The sequence below is a fragment of the Schistocerca nitens genome, chromosome 1, assembly GCF_023898315.1.
Source record: "Schistocerca nitens isolate TAMUIC-IGC-003100 chromosome 1, iqSchNite1.1, whole genome shotgun sequence".
Lineage (NCBI taxonomy): Eukaryota > Metazoa > Arthropoda > Insecta > Orthoptera > Acrididae > Schistocerca > Schistocerca nitens.
In genome coordinates, this window is record NC_064614.1 from 872,804,956 (window position 1) to 872,820,737 (window position 15,782).

Consider the following 15,782-nt stretch of genomic DNA (forward strand, 5'->3'; position numbering starts at 1 on the left):
TCTTTGCTGTGATTCTCGTATCGTGGCGCTATATACCCTTGGTCCATCACAGGACAAGTGTACTCTTTCATGTATTATTGTTTTTAATTGGATACTAAAGATTACACATTTAACTGACAGATTTATGAACCATTTTACTTTTCGAGTCACGTAGGAAACCCATATTAAATTTCAACTGTACATGCGTTTTTATGTTCACCCTCGAATCTGCACTTAATTTGAGCGCGAATATCACTATTAATATCATAAAGTAACACAGATCTTTAAGCTGCGTGCAAAAGGAATGGTCTCAAAAAATTTTCACAACTTTCTGAGACTAACATCGTAATTATACATCTTGATTACACCACTGAAAGTTAATTTTGAACACTGACTGCGGATTACCTGCTGCTCTGTGTGTGATACCCATGCAGCACGTGCAGAAAAGAACTTTATGCTTCCGAAACTCCATAAAAACGAAACGGTACAATTTATCTGCTTGTGACCTTAACCTGTTGATACAGTACATTCGGAAGGTTTTCTTATATGTTGGCAAAATTCTTTTGTTACAAGCCGCTGCCACCAAAGAGTGTTTTTGTACAAAACGGCAGCTAAACCACAACAGGAGAGTCGATGTGTCCTTTAGTTAGCAGAACGGGTGTCTATCCATCTATTCAACAAGCCTTTCGCACACGCTTTCAACAGCAGACACCCAGCAGAGTCTCCATTGATGCCTGGCACACGTTGAAGAGAAGGGGGAGCATTTACAAAGTCAAAAGACCACGTCGGCCTCCTGTATCGGAGCAAGATGTTGGTCGCGTTCGAGCAGCATACCAGCGAACCCCACGGAAATCAATACGTCGAGCAAGTAATGGCCTTCAGATAGCACTGTGAAAAGCTTCCCAAAAATACAGTATAAATTATGTGACATTTCAGAGGTTTTTTAAGCGAACGGAAGCAACAAAGGGAGGTAGGCAGCTTATTCTGCATTGTTAACGTCGCCCGCTGGGGCGTTGTAGGTTATTGCTGCAATATAACGAGCAAATATATAAATATATGTTGAAAGGGTACAGTACCGCCCGACATTGAAAATAGGTACAACATACTTCATTATTCTTGTCAGAACAACACATTTTTTTGTAAAAATAACTCAATTTCAATTAATACAGCGAAGCCGGATACCAGTGTGGAAAAGAAAGACAATTTATTTATTTAATTGATCACATGTGAACTCCCACAAAATAAATCCCTACATCCAGTTTGGTGAGATCTGTGAAATGAATGAATGTATGGTCGTCTGCTAACCGCAGATAGTGAATTTGAATATATGATCATCTTTGAGACAGTTCTTTGGTGGGACCAAAGAGATGAAATTTACCGGAGCTTTGAGCGACTGAATTTTGGCTGACCAATACGGTAGCAAGGTGCTCCCCCACTTCGGCAGAGGTGCGAGAGGACCTGAAGAACGGCCATGTTTCAGCACTCTGCCGCTGGATCTTGTGCTGTTAAGACCTGTCTTAGGTGTGCTCCACAAAGACAAAAGAGTGGAGACATGGTATGCATGTGGAATATTTAAGAGTAGTTTGAAATAATAATTTCTCTATTTCAGGAACTTTTGTGGGGACAATTAAATGTCAGGCAGGTAATATTAATAGGATCATAGTAATCTTCGGAAGTGACCAACTGTCACAATGAAACCACGTGTAGTAATAAGTTGAAATACTTTCGTGTGCTTACGTTAAGCTGAATTACTAGCGTGTGTACTATAAGTTGAAATACTTAAGAAATAGCGTGTGCAGGACTTGAAATTAAGGGCGAGTACTTCCATGTGGTGAGTACTGTGTGAGTCTCAATCTGTGTATGAGACAAAGGATAAAGAGAAGTACTCGTCCATGGTATCACTTGAGGACTCGTGTGTGTGATGAATATGTTCTTCATATTACTTTGCGAGATATGTATCCGTGTGACGCTTGATTCAAACTATAATACTGTGAGAGAGAAACAAGGTGAGTCAGCCGTCTACCCAGCAACGCCACTTGGCTTGCATTGCACAGGAAGACGTGCATATATCTCCAGAGTTCATAGTAGGAAAGTATAATTACGAAGTGGGGCAGTGTCGTGTGAAACTGGGATAAATATTAATTGAAGTGGGAAAGCTGAAAGTGATAATGTAGTGACTATTCCCTGTGTTGTATTTCATGTTGTAGTGTGGTGTATGTCATGTAATTTAAGTATGTGTGGTTTGCATGGGAGAGTAGCAAGGTAGTTTCAGAGGTAGTGGGTTATGCGTGTTCCTTTTGTACTGCTCGGTCTGGAGGAAAGTTTCGTGATGATGATTGTGAGAGTCGAAGTGTGAGAAATAATAAAAGATCCACCATCCTATCCAGAAAGTGCACTGTAGCGTTAAATAATTACGAGACCATAAGACAGAGATTTACCAATGCAAATCCATGCCCACTGGGCGGAATTTCTCATGTGTTATTGTTGTAGGTTATAGAATTTGTGTGTTTAGGTTATAGAATTTATCGGAATAAATAAGACAGGAAAAAGAAAAAGATTGGTGGCCTTTTCCTTCGAATTGTATGTTGTCATGATATCCAGAATTTATAATGTGTGTGCCACTCATATTCAATGCGATGGCCACGTGTTGATAAAAGCCGTTAAATAAAAAGAAGACAATGTGGTATTGCCAGTGCTTAGTGAACAGTCAGAGTTCTGCAAATTACTGATAGTCAGATGTGCGTTTCCGTTTCGTATTATTCATACAGGAGGATAATTTGTAACTTAATTGTGAGTACGAGAGTTCATGTTACTCGATAAATAAGAATGAATCCACTCGCTTGGCAGACCACTCATCTTGCAGGCCTGACTGCTTGATGCCACAGTATGAGCAAGGCATGTGGGTGCCTCTCAATGTGAAGTAAATGAATGTGCTCCGTCATACTACTGATGCGTGCAAAGGAACGTACTCGGGTCTGTTAAAATGTTTTCTTACCTGTTTACTTTCAGGATCGGGAGACATGCTTGTGCCAAGTATTGGTTATAAGCGATATCGACAGGTCTTCTCCGACGAGCATTAAGCACAGCTTGAAGAAAACATTCAGAAAGGTTCAACGCTCTGCTACGGGCTTTCAACGAAGGAAATGATAAGTCTAGCATATAAATATGCCATGAACAATAATGTCAAATTCCCGTTGCCCGTTGGTTGAAGTGACGCAGAACTAGATTTCGCTGACTGGTTTGGTGGCTATCTCAAGAGAAATAGAACGCTTTCTATCCACACACCAGAGGCTACAAGCCTAATTAGGTCTACAAGTTTCTACAGGCACAATGTAGGTAGATTTTTTTTTACAAATCTGAGTGAATATGATCGATATACATTTCACTCTGTAGACTGCAATGACTATCCGACTTTATCATCGTCGCCGTTGGCTGCGCAGTGTTCCTATGTATAAGTATATGAAGGCAATAAACATTGACCTTGCTGCCCAATTCAATAGGCAGCAGTTTATCGGTGGTCCAAATGTCTTTAGTGACTTAGAAAGCGGTTCACCTGTGATGTTTCAGCTGTCTTTGGAGGCAGTACATGGTTGATCTTGGCTGTTGTACTGGGGAATCATGCTGATTATGGTGGCCTTGAAGCATTCTAGCATGGAAGACCTGAGTACATCAGAAACTTCAGGAATACTAGCTAAGGTCTTGTATGGTACGTTGGTTCCAGATAAGCCCTTTGTTTTGCGCAACTAGAAGAAAGAAGAAACTCAACTCCGACGAATACTTGTTTATTTGGAACAACGTAGGCAATAATAATTGTAAAAAAATGGTTCAGATGGGTCTGAGCACTATGGAACTTAACATCTGAGGTCATCAGTCCCCTAGAACTTAGAACTACTTAAACATAACTAATCTAAGGACATCACACACATCCATGCCCGAGGCAGGATTCGAACCCGCGTCCGTAGCGGTCGCGCGGTTCCAGACTGTAGTGCCTAGAACCGCTCGGCCACACCGGCCGGCAATAATTGTAAAATAAATATTGTAGGTGACTGTATGCTATATTATAGACAATAAATTTCACCTTGGATGTAATATATGTAATGTGGAGAACACTGTCGTCGTTACTGTAGAGACGCCTGCCAGAATTGTAGCAGGGAAGGGCTTGAAAGAAGTCGGTCCTCTAACCTCTGCGGAAAGAGGAACTTTAGCTACTGTTGTCCTGGCTGTAAATGCTTCTGGAAACTCAGTCCCGTTTTTCTTTGTGTTTCCAAAAAAGATCTTCAGAGATCAATTCCTCAAAAACGGGCAGACGGAAGCGTAGGGTCCGCAAGTAAGTCAGCTTGGATGACAGAGCAAGGCTTTCGCTCATACCATTCATGATTCTAGGGCTACAAGAAAGCGACATGTTTACCTTCATTTGGACTATCATCAGTCGCATCTTGATATTCCAATGTTAGACTTAGCGAAAGAAAGCTAAATTGCCCTGCTCTCTTTTCCGCCATACATATCTCATATATTGTAACTTTTAGATAGGGTGACATATGGCCCATTTAAAAAATATATTAACTCTGCATCAGACACATGGATGAAACACTACGACAATATAAGACTCATCATTTATAGTGTAGAAATCTTTGCTTAGCGCTGGTATGCTAGGGAACATTAAGGCTGGATTTCCAGTGACTGGAATGAGGCCATTTAACAGACACATTTTTACAGACGATGACTTTCTACCCTGTGCAGTGACGGAAATGTCATACAGAGAAGATGAATAGCACTTTCTGTGCCTCTTATGCAATCGGTTGGTAAAAGCGTTCCCAGCACAGTAACAAGTGTGGAATCAAGCCTTGTGCCCTGCATATCCACAGCTGCTGTTGCACAGTCCATACACACACACACACATACACACACACACAGCCGGCCGCGGTGGTCTCGCGGTTCTAGGCGCGCAGTCCGGAACCGTGCGACTGCTACGGTCGCAGGTTCGAATCCTGCCTCGGGCATGGCTGTGTGTGATGTCCTTAGGTTAGTTAGTTTTAAGTAGTTCTAAGTTCTAGGGGACTTACGACCACAGCAGTTGAGTCCCATAGTGCTCAGAGCCATTTGAACCATTTGAACACACACACACACACACACACACACACACAAACACACACACACACACACGAATATGCCGCCTGAAGCATTGAGACCTTTCTCGTTGGCGTCGGTTCCTGCCTGGAAGAACATGGTAAGAAGGAATAAACGAGTGAATGCTGTCCTGACTGATTCGCCAGTAAAGGCAGCATTTGTAACCGAGCAAGAGAAGCGAAAAAAGCCTGCATGATGACTAGTGGTGTTGTCACAACATAGGAACAACTAACCTGAAACAAGAAGGAGAAAATGGCAGATCGAGGAATCAGCTGATTAGGAAGACGACTGTTTAAATGTGGAATGTATGGAGCCTTACTCTACAACCACTTGACTACAGAGCATGAAGTGTCAAAGTTGGGCACAAGATAGATGTACCAAGCATGATAATTTTTTTATTTCTAGAAACTGCAAGACTACTAATGAAACTGATATTTTGTCGTCAGAGTAAGCATGACTGTAAATATTCTGTATGTAAATGTCACTACCCTGTGCAAGTTTTGTACTTTGTTAAGACCTACAAATCGTTTCTCTTGAATTAAAATTACTAATTAAATAACTCTATTCTTTATCTTTGATTAAAATTACTGATTAAATGAATCAACTTTTCTTTTGAATCATCAGAAGAGTAACAGGTTTCATGCCGCCCTCCACGAATTCGTCTCTTATGCCAACCTCTTCATCTCAGAGCAGCACTCGCAACCTACGTCCTCAATTATTTGGTGGATGTTTTCCAGTATCTGCCTTCCTTTATAGTTTTTGTCCTTTACAACTCCCTCTAGTAACATGCAAGTCATTCTCTCAGGTCGTAACGTCCTATCGTCCAGTCCCTTCTTCTTGCCAGTGTTTCCCACATATACCTTTCCTCTCCGATTCTGCGTAGAACTGCCTCCTTCCTTACCTTATCAGTCCACCTAATTTTCAACGTTCGTCTGCAGTACCACATCTCAAATGCTTCGATTCTCTTCTGTTCCGGTATTCCCACAGTCCATGTTTAACTACCATGCAGTGTTGTGCTCCAAACATAGATCCTCGTAAATTTCTTTCTCAAATTAAGGCCAATGTATGATACTAGCAGACCTCTCATGTCCAGAAATGATCTTTCTTGTAGTGCTAGTCTGATTTTCCGTCCTCATTGCTGCGTCCATCATTGATTGGTTTCCAGTGTAGGTAGAAGAATCCCTTAACTTCTAGTTCGTGACCATCAATCCTGATGTTAAGTTTCTCGCCCTTCTCATTTTAGCTACTTCTCATTGCTTTCGTCTTTATTTGATTTACTCTCAATCCATTTTCTATGCTCATTAGACTGTTCATTCCATTCATCGGATCATGCAATTCTTCTTCACTTTCATTCAGGTTAGCAATGTCATCAGCGAATCGTATCATTGGTATCATTTCACCTTGAATTTTAATTCCACTCCTGAATCTTTCTTTTATTTCCATGCCGGCCGGAAGGGCCGAGCGGTTCTCTGCGCTACAGTCTGGAACCGCGTGACCGCTACGGTCGCAGGTTCGAATCCTGCCTTGGGCATGGATGTGTGTGACATCCTTAGGTTAGTTAGGTTTAAGTAGTTCTAAGTTCTAGGGGACTGATGACCTCAACAGTTAAGTCCCATAGTGCTCAGAGCCATTTGAACCATTTTCTTATTTCCATCATTCTTTCTTCTATGTACACATTGAACAGTAGGGACGAAAGACCACATCCCTGTCTTACACCCTTTTTAATCCCAGCTCTTCGTTCTTGGTCGTCCACACTTATTATTCCCTATTGGCGCTAATACATATTTTACAATACCCTTCTCTCTCCATGGCATACCTCTATATATTTCTCAGAATTTCGAACATCTTGCACCACTTTACATTATCGATTTTTCCGCATCGACTACTCCTCTGAACGTGTCATGATTTTTCTTAGTCTTGCTTCCATTATCAAACGCAACGTCAGAATTGCTTCTCTGGCGCCTTTAATTTTCCTAAAACCAAAATGATCGTTATCTAACACACTCTCAATTTTCATTTCCATTCTTGTGCATAATATTCTTGTTACTATAAATAAATGTCGTGTGAGTAGGGCCTCCCGTCGGGTTGACCGTTAGCCGGGTGCAAGTCTTTCGATTTGACGCCACTTTGGCTACTTGAGCGCCAATGAGGATGAGATGATGATGATGATAAGGACAATAGAACATCCAGTCCCTCAGCTGAGAAAATCTCCGACCCAGCGGGTTATCTAACCCGGGCCCTTAGGATTAACAATCCGTCGCGCTGACCAGTCAGCTACCGGGGATGGACTTCTTGTTACTAACTTGGATGCATGATCTGTTAAGCTGGTTGTGCGACACTTCTCTCTCTCGTCAGCCCTTACAGACCTCGGAATTGTGTGAATGAGATTTTTCCGAAAGTCAGATGGTATGTTGTCAGAATCATTATACACAGATATTAGAATAGCCCTTTTTTTTTGGCACCTCCCGCAATGATTTTAGAAATTTTGATTAAGTATTATCTATCCCTTCCACCTTATTTGCTCTTAATTCCTCCAAAGCTCTTTTAAATTCTGATTCTAATACTGGATCCCCTACCTCTTTCTAATCGACCCCTGTTTCTTCTTCTATCATATCACACAAATTTTCCCTTTCATAGAGGCTTTCAATGTATTCTTTACACCTATCGCTCTCTCCTCTGCATTTAACAGTGGAATTCCCGTTGCACCTTAACTTTACCACCCTTGCTTTTAATGTCACGAACGTTCTTCTGACGTTCCTGTAGGCTGAGTCAGTACTTCCGACAGTCTTTTCTTTCCGATTTCTTCAAATTTTTCTTGCGTCCGTTTCGTCTTAGCTACAAAGCTTTTCCTATGTATTTCGTTTCTTAGCCCCTTGTATATCTGTATTCCTGCATTTCCGTTAAAATGTTTGAACTTCTTTCTTTCATCGGTCAGCTGAAGTATTTATTCTGTTCTCCATGGTTTCTTCGCAGTTCCCTTCGTTGTACCTAGTTTTTATTTCCAACTTTTGTGATTGCCATTTTAGCGACATCCATTCCTCTTCTACTGTACTTGCTACTTAACTATTATTTATTGTCGTATCTAAAGCCTTAGAGAACTTCAAGCATATCTCATCATTCCTTAATACTTCTTTACATACTGATTCTTCCTGTTTAATCACTTAAACTTCAGCCTACTCTTCACCACTACTACATTGTAATCTGTGTCCATATCTGCTCCTGGGTACGCCTTACAATCCAGTATTTGATTTCGGAATATCTGTCTGACCATGATGTAATCGAACTGAAATCTGTCCGTATCACCCGGCTTTTTCCAATTATAGCTCCTCCTCCTGTTATTCTTGAACAGAGTATTCGCTATTACTAGCTGAAATTTATTACAGAACTCGATTAATCTTGCTCCTTCCTCACTCCTTGCCCCAAGTCCATAGTCTCCTGCAATCGTTTCTTCTGCCTTTCCCTACAACTGCATTCCAGTTCCCCATGACTACTCCGTTTACAAACTGTATTACCCTTTCAGTATCCTCATATACTTTCTCTATCTCTCCATTCTCATCTTCGGCTTGTGACGTCGACATGTACACCTGAACTAACGTTATCGGTGTTCGTTTACTGTCGATTCTTAAAGAACAACCCTCTCACTGAACTGTTCACAGGAACACACTCTCTTCCCTACCTCCCTACTCATAACGAATCCTAATCCCGTTATCCGACTTTCAGCTGCTGTTGATATTACCCTGTACTCATTTGATCAGAAATCCTTGTCTTCTTTCCATTTCACTTCACTGACTCCTACTATACCTAAATTGAGCCTCTGCATTTACCTTTACAGAATTTCTAGATTTCGTACCACGTTTAATCTTTTGCGAAGGGAGAGATCATAATGACACTTTTTCAGTTACAACCAACATGTCTTGAGGATACACGTTATTAGTCTTTAATGCAGTGGTTTCCGTTGCCTTCTGCATCCTCATGCCGTTGGGTAAGGATGACTTCTTATACGGAAAGTCTACGGCCGCAAATCTTGATTATTAATCAAAATTTAAGAGGTGGCGGGTTTCAAACTCGTGACCGAGGAAGTTTCGACTACTAATCTAGAATCCCACCACTAGACCATGGGTACATTACTCAAAAATCTTTCTTGTAGAATCAAAGAGGTATTTCCTTTTAACTATTATGTAACAACTAACCCCAGATAGTGTAATAACGTTCCCATACCGGGTGAGCCACACGGCTCAGCTTCCTTTCCACTTCCTGGGGTCTGTCTGCTCAATTTTTTTTAAAAAAGTTCCCTTTTGCTGGTTTAATTGAGAGAAAAATGTAAAATTATGCTAAACATTGTGCACTCATTGGGCGTTTCATAGCTAAAGGATTTGATACACATTTGCAAAGTTGAGTTGTGTCTGTAAATTTTTTTTCCTTAAATGGTTAACACATCTTAAAAGAATTGGGCAAATCTTTCTCAGGCATTTGAGTAGACCTGTAGTTTATGCCATGTGTTCCTATTTAATCCTCTAAGCTTTGTTATTATATTTCTTAAAACACTGGAATTGTTTACTTATTAAAGAATTTTGTGCTATGCTTAAAAAAAATGGCTCTGAGCACTATGGGACTTAACTTCTAAGGTCGTCAGTCCCCTAGAACTTAGAACTACTTAAACCTAACTAACCTAAGGACATCACACACATCCATGCCCGAGGCAGGATTCGAACCTGCGACCGTAGCGGTGGCGCGGTTCCAGACTGTAGCGCCTTTAACCGCTTGGCCACCCCGGCCTGCGCTATGCTTAAATGAAGTGTGTGAACTAAAGGGTGAAAGCTGTTTCCCCTGAACTTTGACAAGTTTTTCCATGTTCACTTGGCCTTGTTACTAAAAGCGTTCTTACATTTTGATTGACCATGTCTAATGGTAGCAAAGTGTGTTTTTCATTGCTGGGCTGGACGATACTTTTATGCGTGTTTCACCTTTGTGGTTTATTTAGTGATCAAATGTCGAAGGAACAATCTTGTTATTTATAGATTTATAGATCTATGGAGACTAGTCACTGCTCAGAGGTCAATTGTTAAAGAGAGAGAAGATCGCCTACCAACCTGAGATTTGCTCTCAAGTTATCGAGAGCTAAGTCCCTCTTCGTAACTTCTGGAACTGTTGGTGAGGTAGGTGACACGCTGCCAAATTAACTCTGTGCTGGCCAGGTTAGGGTGGATCATAGATTTTCTTGACGGTGATTCACCCACTCGTAAAGAACTTGCTCGTCTTCAGGCATAACTAACGTATTGGGAAAGTCAGGTTAGTGATCTTGGCCATAATAAACCTGCTGTCTAGCAAGTGCAAGTCATACAGCAACTGCAGGGTCAGGTGGCCAAATTGCAAATTCTTGTAAATCAGCTTGCTTTTGAGGATGTAGCAAGTTTGAGTGGCGACCAGTCCACCTCTAATAGTTTCCTAGTAATTTGCTGAAAACTAAATTTGGGACTAAAACGTCCGTATTTGTAGTAGATTAAGTATCAGTTATATTAACACTAGAAAGTTATGGTTATAGCACATGATGAAACCTGTTAAATAATAGAGCTATAACAAGTTTCAAGGCCTGGATGTAAATTATGAGAAATACAAGGACTCTTAAGGTTGTAGTTCATAGGTCAGGTCCTACTATCAGTTCCGTTCTGAAAATTCTACGTTGCAACGTTAAATGCAGGCTAGCTAAAACTTTTTCTGCGATTTTAACCAACTCAACTACATGCATACAAAAATATCAAGATAGAAGATTCTAAATTAATAGACAACAGTGTTATAAAATATTACGTGTTCGAGAAAGCAGCCGTTAAGAGGCTGCTACCGTGAGCATTGCGCGAATAACAACAGATGTTCCCTTGGTCGTCCGTTGCGCCACATATATAAATACAGCCGTAAATACAGCATTATGATTTTCAGAAGTCAGGTCGAAAGACAATTTAATAGGAACTTACCGTAGAGGTCGCCTCTGAACTGCTCATAGTGCTGTTTAGGATACAGACATTTATTGTCAGTATTAACATAATGAATATTATAATGTTGAGCGAGTGAAACTTCACCAAGTACACTTATCAATGAAAACTCAAAATATTCATTTATAACATAGTCCTGATCCCGCTGAGCAAACAGAGAATAGAAACATTCCTTTCAGTGGGCTGGATAAGAATGTGGACTTGGAGACTGGAAACTATGGTCAGTGTGTTCTCGATCACTTTCTGGCTGACCACAGAAATATTTTCCACGCTCTCATAAAAGAGGCGAACAATATTCCAACATTTACGGTAATTCAATAATATTCTAATATTTCAATTATTTCTTCCTACTACCTATGATTTATATATTATTGTGATTATTATTAACCTGCTACCCACAGTTAGCGCTTAAGAATTTCTCAATTAATTTGATCCTAGGCTGTGATTTCATATCCCGGGTGAGATTAACGTTGGCTGGTCAACAACACGCTATTTTAATTGCGTCTTGAGTCAGTCGACATAAAAGTTTTCTGGGCATGGTACAGCGTCGTGACTTATAAAAAATACTGCTGCTGGAGAAAAACCAACGATTGGCCACGGTTGCAGCGGCCTTCTCCAGGATCTACTGGTGGGTTCTAGTTATACAGTGTCCCTTATGTTTTGTTGTTAGTGTTCACTATGCATGCCATTATGTCACAATTTCAGAAAGATAGTTCGTTTGATTGGTCACTTAAGGATGAAAGAACTTTATCTTAACAGGTTATTGCGGCGAAAAAAAAAATCAAATCTGTATGAAATCTTATGGGACTTGACTGCTAAGGTCATCAGTCATTAAGCTTACACACTACTTAACCTAAATTATCCTAAGGACAAACACACACACCCATGCCTCAGGGAGGACTCGAACCTCCACCGGGATCAGCCGCATAGTCCATGACTGCAGCGCCTTAGACCGCTCGGCTAATCCCGCGCGGCTATTGCGGCGAAGGGAGAGCGTAATCTCTGTTGTCCATTGGCTCTTGGTTTATGTGCCATGATTGGTGGAACGTCCGGCATTTGGTAAACAGGAGCCCACTTCTCATTTGACGTCCAGCATTTGGTAAACAGGAGCCAACTCCCCATTCGACTGTGATCATCAATAATGGCACATGACACAAGAGTGAATAGACAACAGAGGTTACACCCTCCAACCACCGCAGTAAACTATTAAAATAATGTTCCCTTTCCTTCTTCCTTAGGAGACGAATGAAACGAACTATCTTTTTAAAATTATGGCGTAATGGCATGCGCAATGAACAGTAACAACAAAATATAAGGGACACTGCGCAGCTAAAACGCGCCAGTAGACTCAAGCGAAGGCCGCTGCAACCGTAGCCGAAACGTTGGTTTTTCTCCAGCAGCAGTATCTTTTATACATTATGACACGGTACCATACCCAGAAAACTATTATTATGCCTACATGCTATTTATTTTAAACTTTGTCCTTGGGAAGGAATCGATTTAAACTCGTGTAATATTTCATTGCTGGTGTGTTCTGTTTTGCCTGCTTCTGGATATTAGAAAGAGAGTCTCTTGGAGCCAAGACAAAGGCAGCAATTGTCATGGATGCTCCATAAGTTTCAGAACTCCTCGCCAGTACGCTTGGCATGACTAACAAGATGCAGTAGAAACTCCGGTTCACTGACGATGTTCCAGTTAGCCAATTAGCCAATCTCAGTGCTGGTTATTCCCTCCCAAAATGAAGAGCCTGAATGGCCTGATAGACATTATGTTGCGAGAGGGGTCGTAAGATCTTCTATACCCCCACCCCCCACCCCCTATGCGTTAACAGCGTTTCTGGTTCCTAAGGGTAGTAAGGGATAGTTCTGACCGGCAGTTTATTACAGGATGGTGAACGAAAAGGTTGTCTTCGAATCTGTGCCTTTACCTATAATTCATAATTTTTTCACATGGTTCTCTGGAGCAAAGTATTTCACCGTTTTGGATTTGAACCAAGCCTCTTACCAATTTCCGCTGTCAGAGGATTCCATGCACATTATAGCCTTCGGTGGTGATTGGAATCTATTCGAATTCGACAGAGTTCCATTTGGTCAGAGAGGCTTATAGAGGCAGGCCCATCGTCAGATTCCTTTTCTAGGCCACTTGCTCACTGCCAAAGGGGTCAGGATGGAACAGGAGCGTACAAATGATCTCCAAAAATATCCCCCTCCTGTTAATAAAAAGGGCAGATTCATTGGGATGGCCAGCTATTTTCGCAAATATGTGCCTAAATTATTGGCTGCTCCTCTTAAAGAATTACGCTGGAAAGAATTTCAAACTCAACATATATCATTCGAGGCTGTTTAGTAAGCTATTACTAACCTGCCTATCCTGGCTACTCTGAATTTCGAGTTACTATTTGTGATCCATTTTGACGCCTCTACTTGCAGGGTATAGGCAAACATCCTCCAAGAGCAGGAAGGAGAAAATAGACCAGAGGCCTATACGTCTAGAAGGTTGGTCCAGCGGTGCTTAAGTATTCTGGAGCCGCTAGTGGTGCTTCTGGCTTTAGAAAGTTTTAGGTTTTACCTTGAGCACCGCGAAATTTAATAGAAGCTGACAACCAAGCCCTTAGGTGGGTGTCGGCGCGCTCATGTAAGGGGAGTCGTATAGCTCACTGGGTCATTCGAACCTCGACTTTCCAGTTCAAAGTGAAGCGTATCTGTGGCACTAACAAACAGGTGACCTCAGCCAAAGACAAGGAAGTGATCCCAGAATTAGGGTCATTGAGAATACACTACTAGTGGGGAACAGGTGGCCAGTAATTTCATGCATAAAGGCCTCGTTTGTTGCTGTGGTGCAGTGTCAGTTGCTTTCCGGATTTGTTTGTCCAGCCAGTACGTCCAGCGTGTGTTCTGGTACTTCCATCAGACAGTGCTTGTCATCTGGGTGTCCACAAAACTGTCGCTAATATTAAGCGACAAGTGTCGTGGACATCCTGATAGAAGGGGTCCAGTAGATGGTGAATAACTGTGAAGTCAGCAAAAGAGCCAAGTCAAATTCTAGCTGTGGTAAAGGTCTTCAGCAATCTACAAGGAAACGTATGCCAAAGATGAGTTGTACATCGATTATATTGATCCTTTGCCGCCGGCCGAAGTGGCCGTGCGGTTAAAGGCGCTGCAGTCTGGAATCGCAAGACCGCTACGGTCGCAGGTTCAAATCCTGCCTCGGGCATGGATGTTTGTGATGTCCTTAGGTTAGTTAGGTTTAACTAGTTCTAAGTTCTAGGGGACTAATGACCTCAGCAGTTGAGTCCCATAGTGCTCAGAGCCATTTGAACCATTTTTTTTTGATCCTTTGCCAAGCTTTCACGATTGTAACGAGTATACGATCATGGTGGTCGATGCCTTCTCACTTTTCTGTTGGTTAATCCCTAGTCGCATGGTTATGGTTCCTACCACTATCTGACATCTGTTAGGAATAATTTTCCATCTTTGATCCGCTGAGGTATATGGTCAATGATAGTACCCCGGCATTTAAATCTGTGGGCTTTATAACTGCCCACGTCGTGTAGTGCCGACTCCACTGTAGCTTGAATGGATTTTTAAGTTTGTTTTATATGCCCGACTTCTAATTTCACCACACAAGTCTCCAGGGTTGAACAGTTATTGCCCGATGACGACACGCAATACAGTTTGTTAAAGCGGAGTTCGCCGTTATTAATTATGTTTTTAGATTTAATTTTATTACTCGTATAGAGACTCAACGTTCCTTCGTTTAACAGCGCGTCGTCAAAATAAGTATGAAATGCTAATGTCTTTGCAATACATAATGTCGACTATTGAGTTAAAGTTCGTACCTATTTTGCCATTTTAGAGAAGAGAAACCTTAAGCGCTTCTGCTTCTATAGTCTCAGTATCAAATGTTCACTAATTTCAATTTACTTCCTATCTCAGTTCAGTATGTAACACAGATTATATATGAATGTCATTTCAGAGGTATTACGTCGGTTCCACACTAACGGAATAACACATAATTGTCATTTAACATCACTTTTATTAATAATCCTTTTTCTTATGACGTAAATGTTCATGAATGATCACTATCTAGGAGCAAAGAGGGATTGATCCTAATATAGCTTTTAATGAGTCAGAAATCGTTAATTAAATAAAAAGTCACGTTCAAGGATGATATGCGAACAACTTTCGTTACGTTCGTTTTCACGTATCTGTCAAAACTAATCCTGTCGCCCACTATTCAAATTAACACTGACGTTAACCCCTTTTGTCGGAACATCGAATCGTAAGTGTTATTTGAAAATTTAATATAGTCCCCGAATTAATTCCTTTCAGATACGCGCACGACCGAACAGCAGAACGGAACACAAACGACTTGTTTTAACAACCGAAAAACGCAATGACGTTACATTACGACAATGTCTGCCCAATGAACATCCCTTTGACTTTATCTTTTCTACTCTGCTTAATTAAATTATTCCTAATTACAATTTATTCAGATATTTAACGAAAACATCTAACAAAAAATAAAATAAATTTATCCCAAAGTTAAAGATCCGTTATAGCTTCAAGAGATTTTGTTTGGAGCACGCTATTCGTCACGTCACAACTACTCCGTACTATCCTCAACCACATCTTGCAGAAGGTGTTAACTGAAATTTGGAAAAAGCTGTTATTGCTTTCCGTAGTAAGT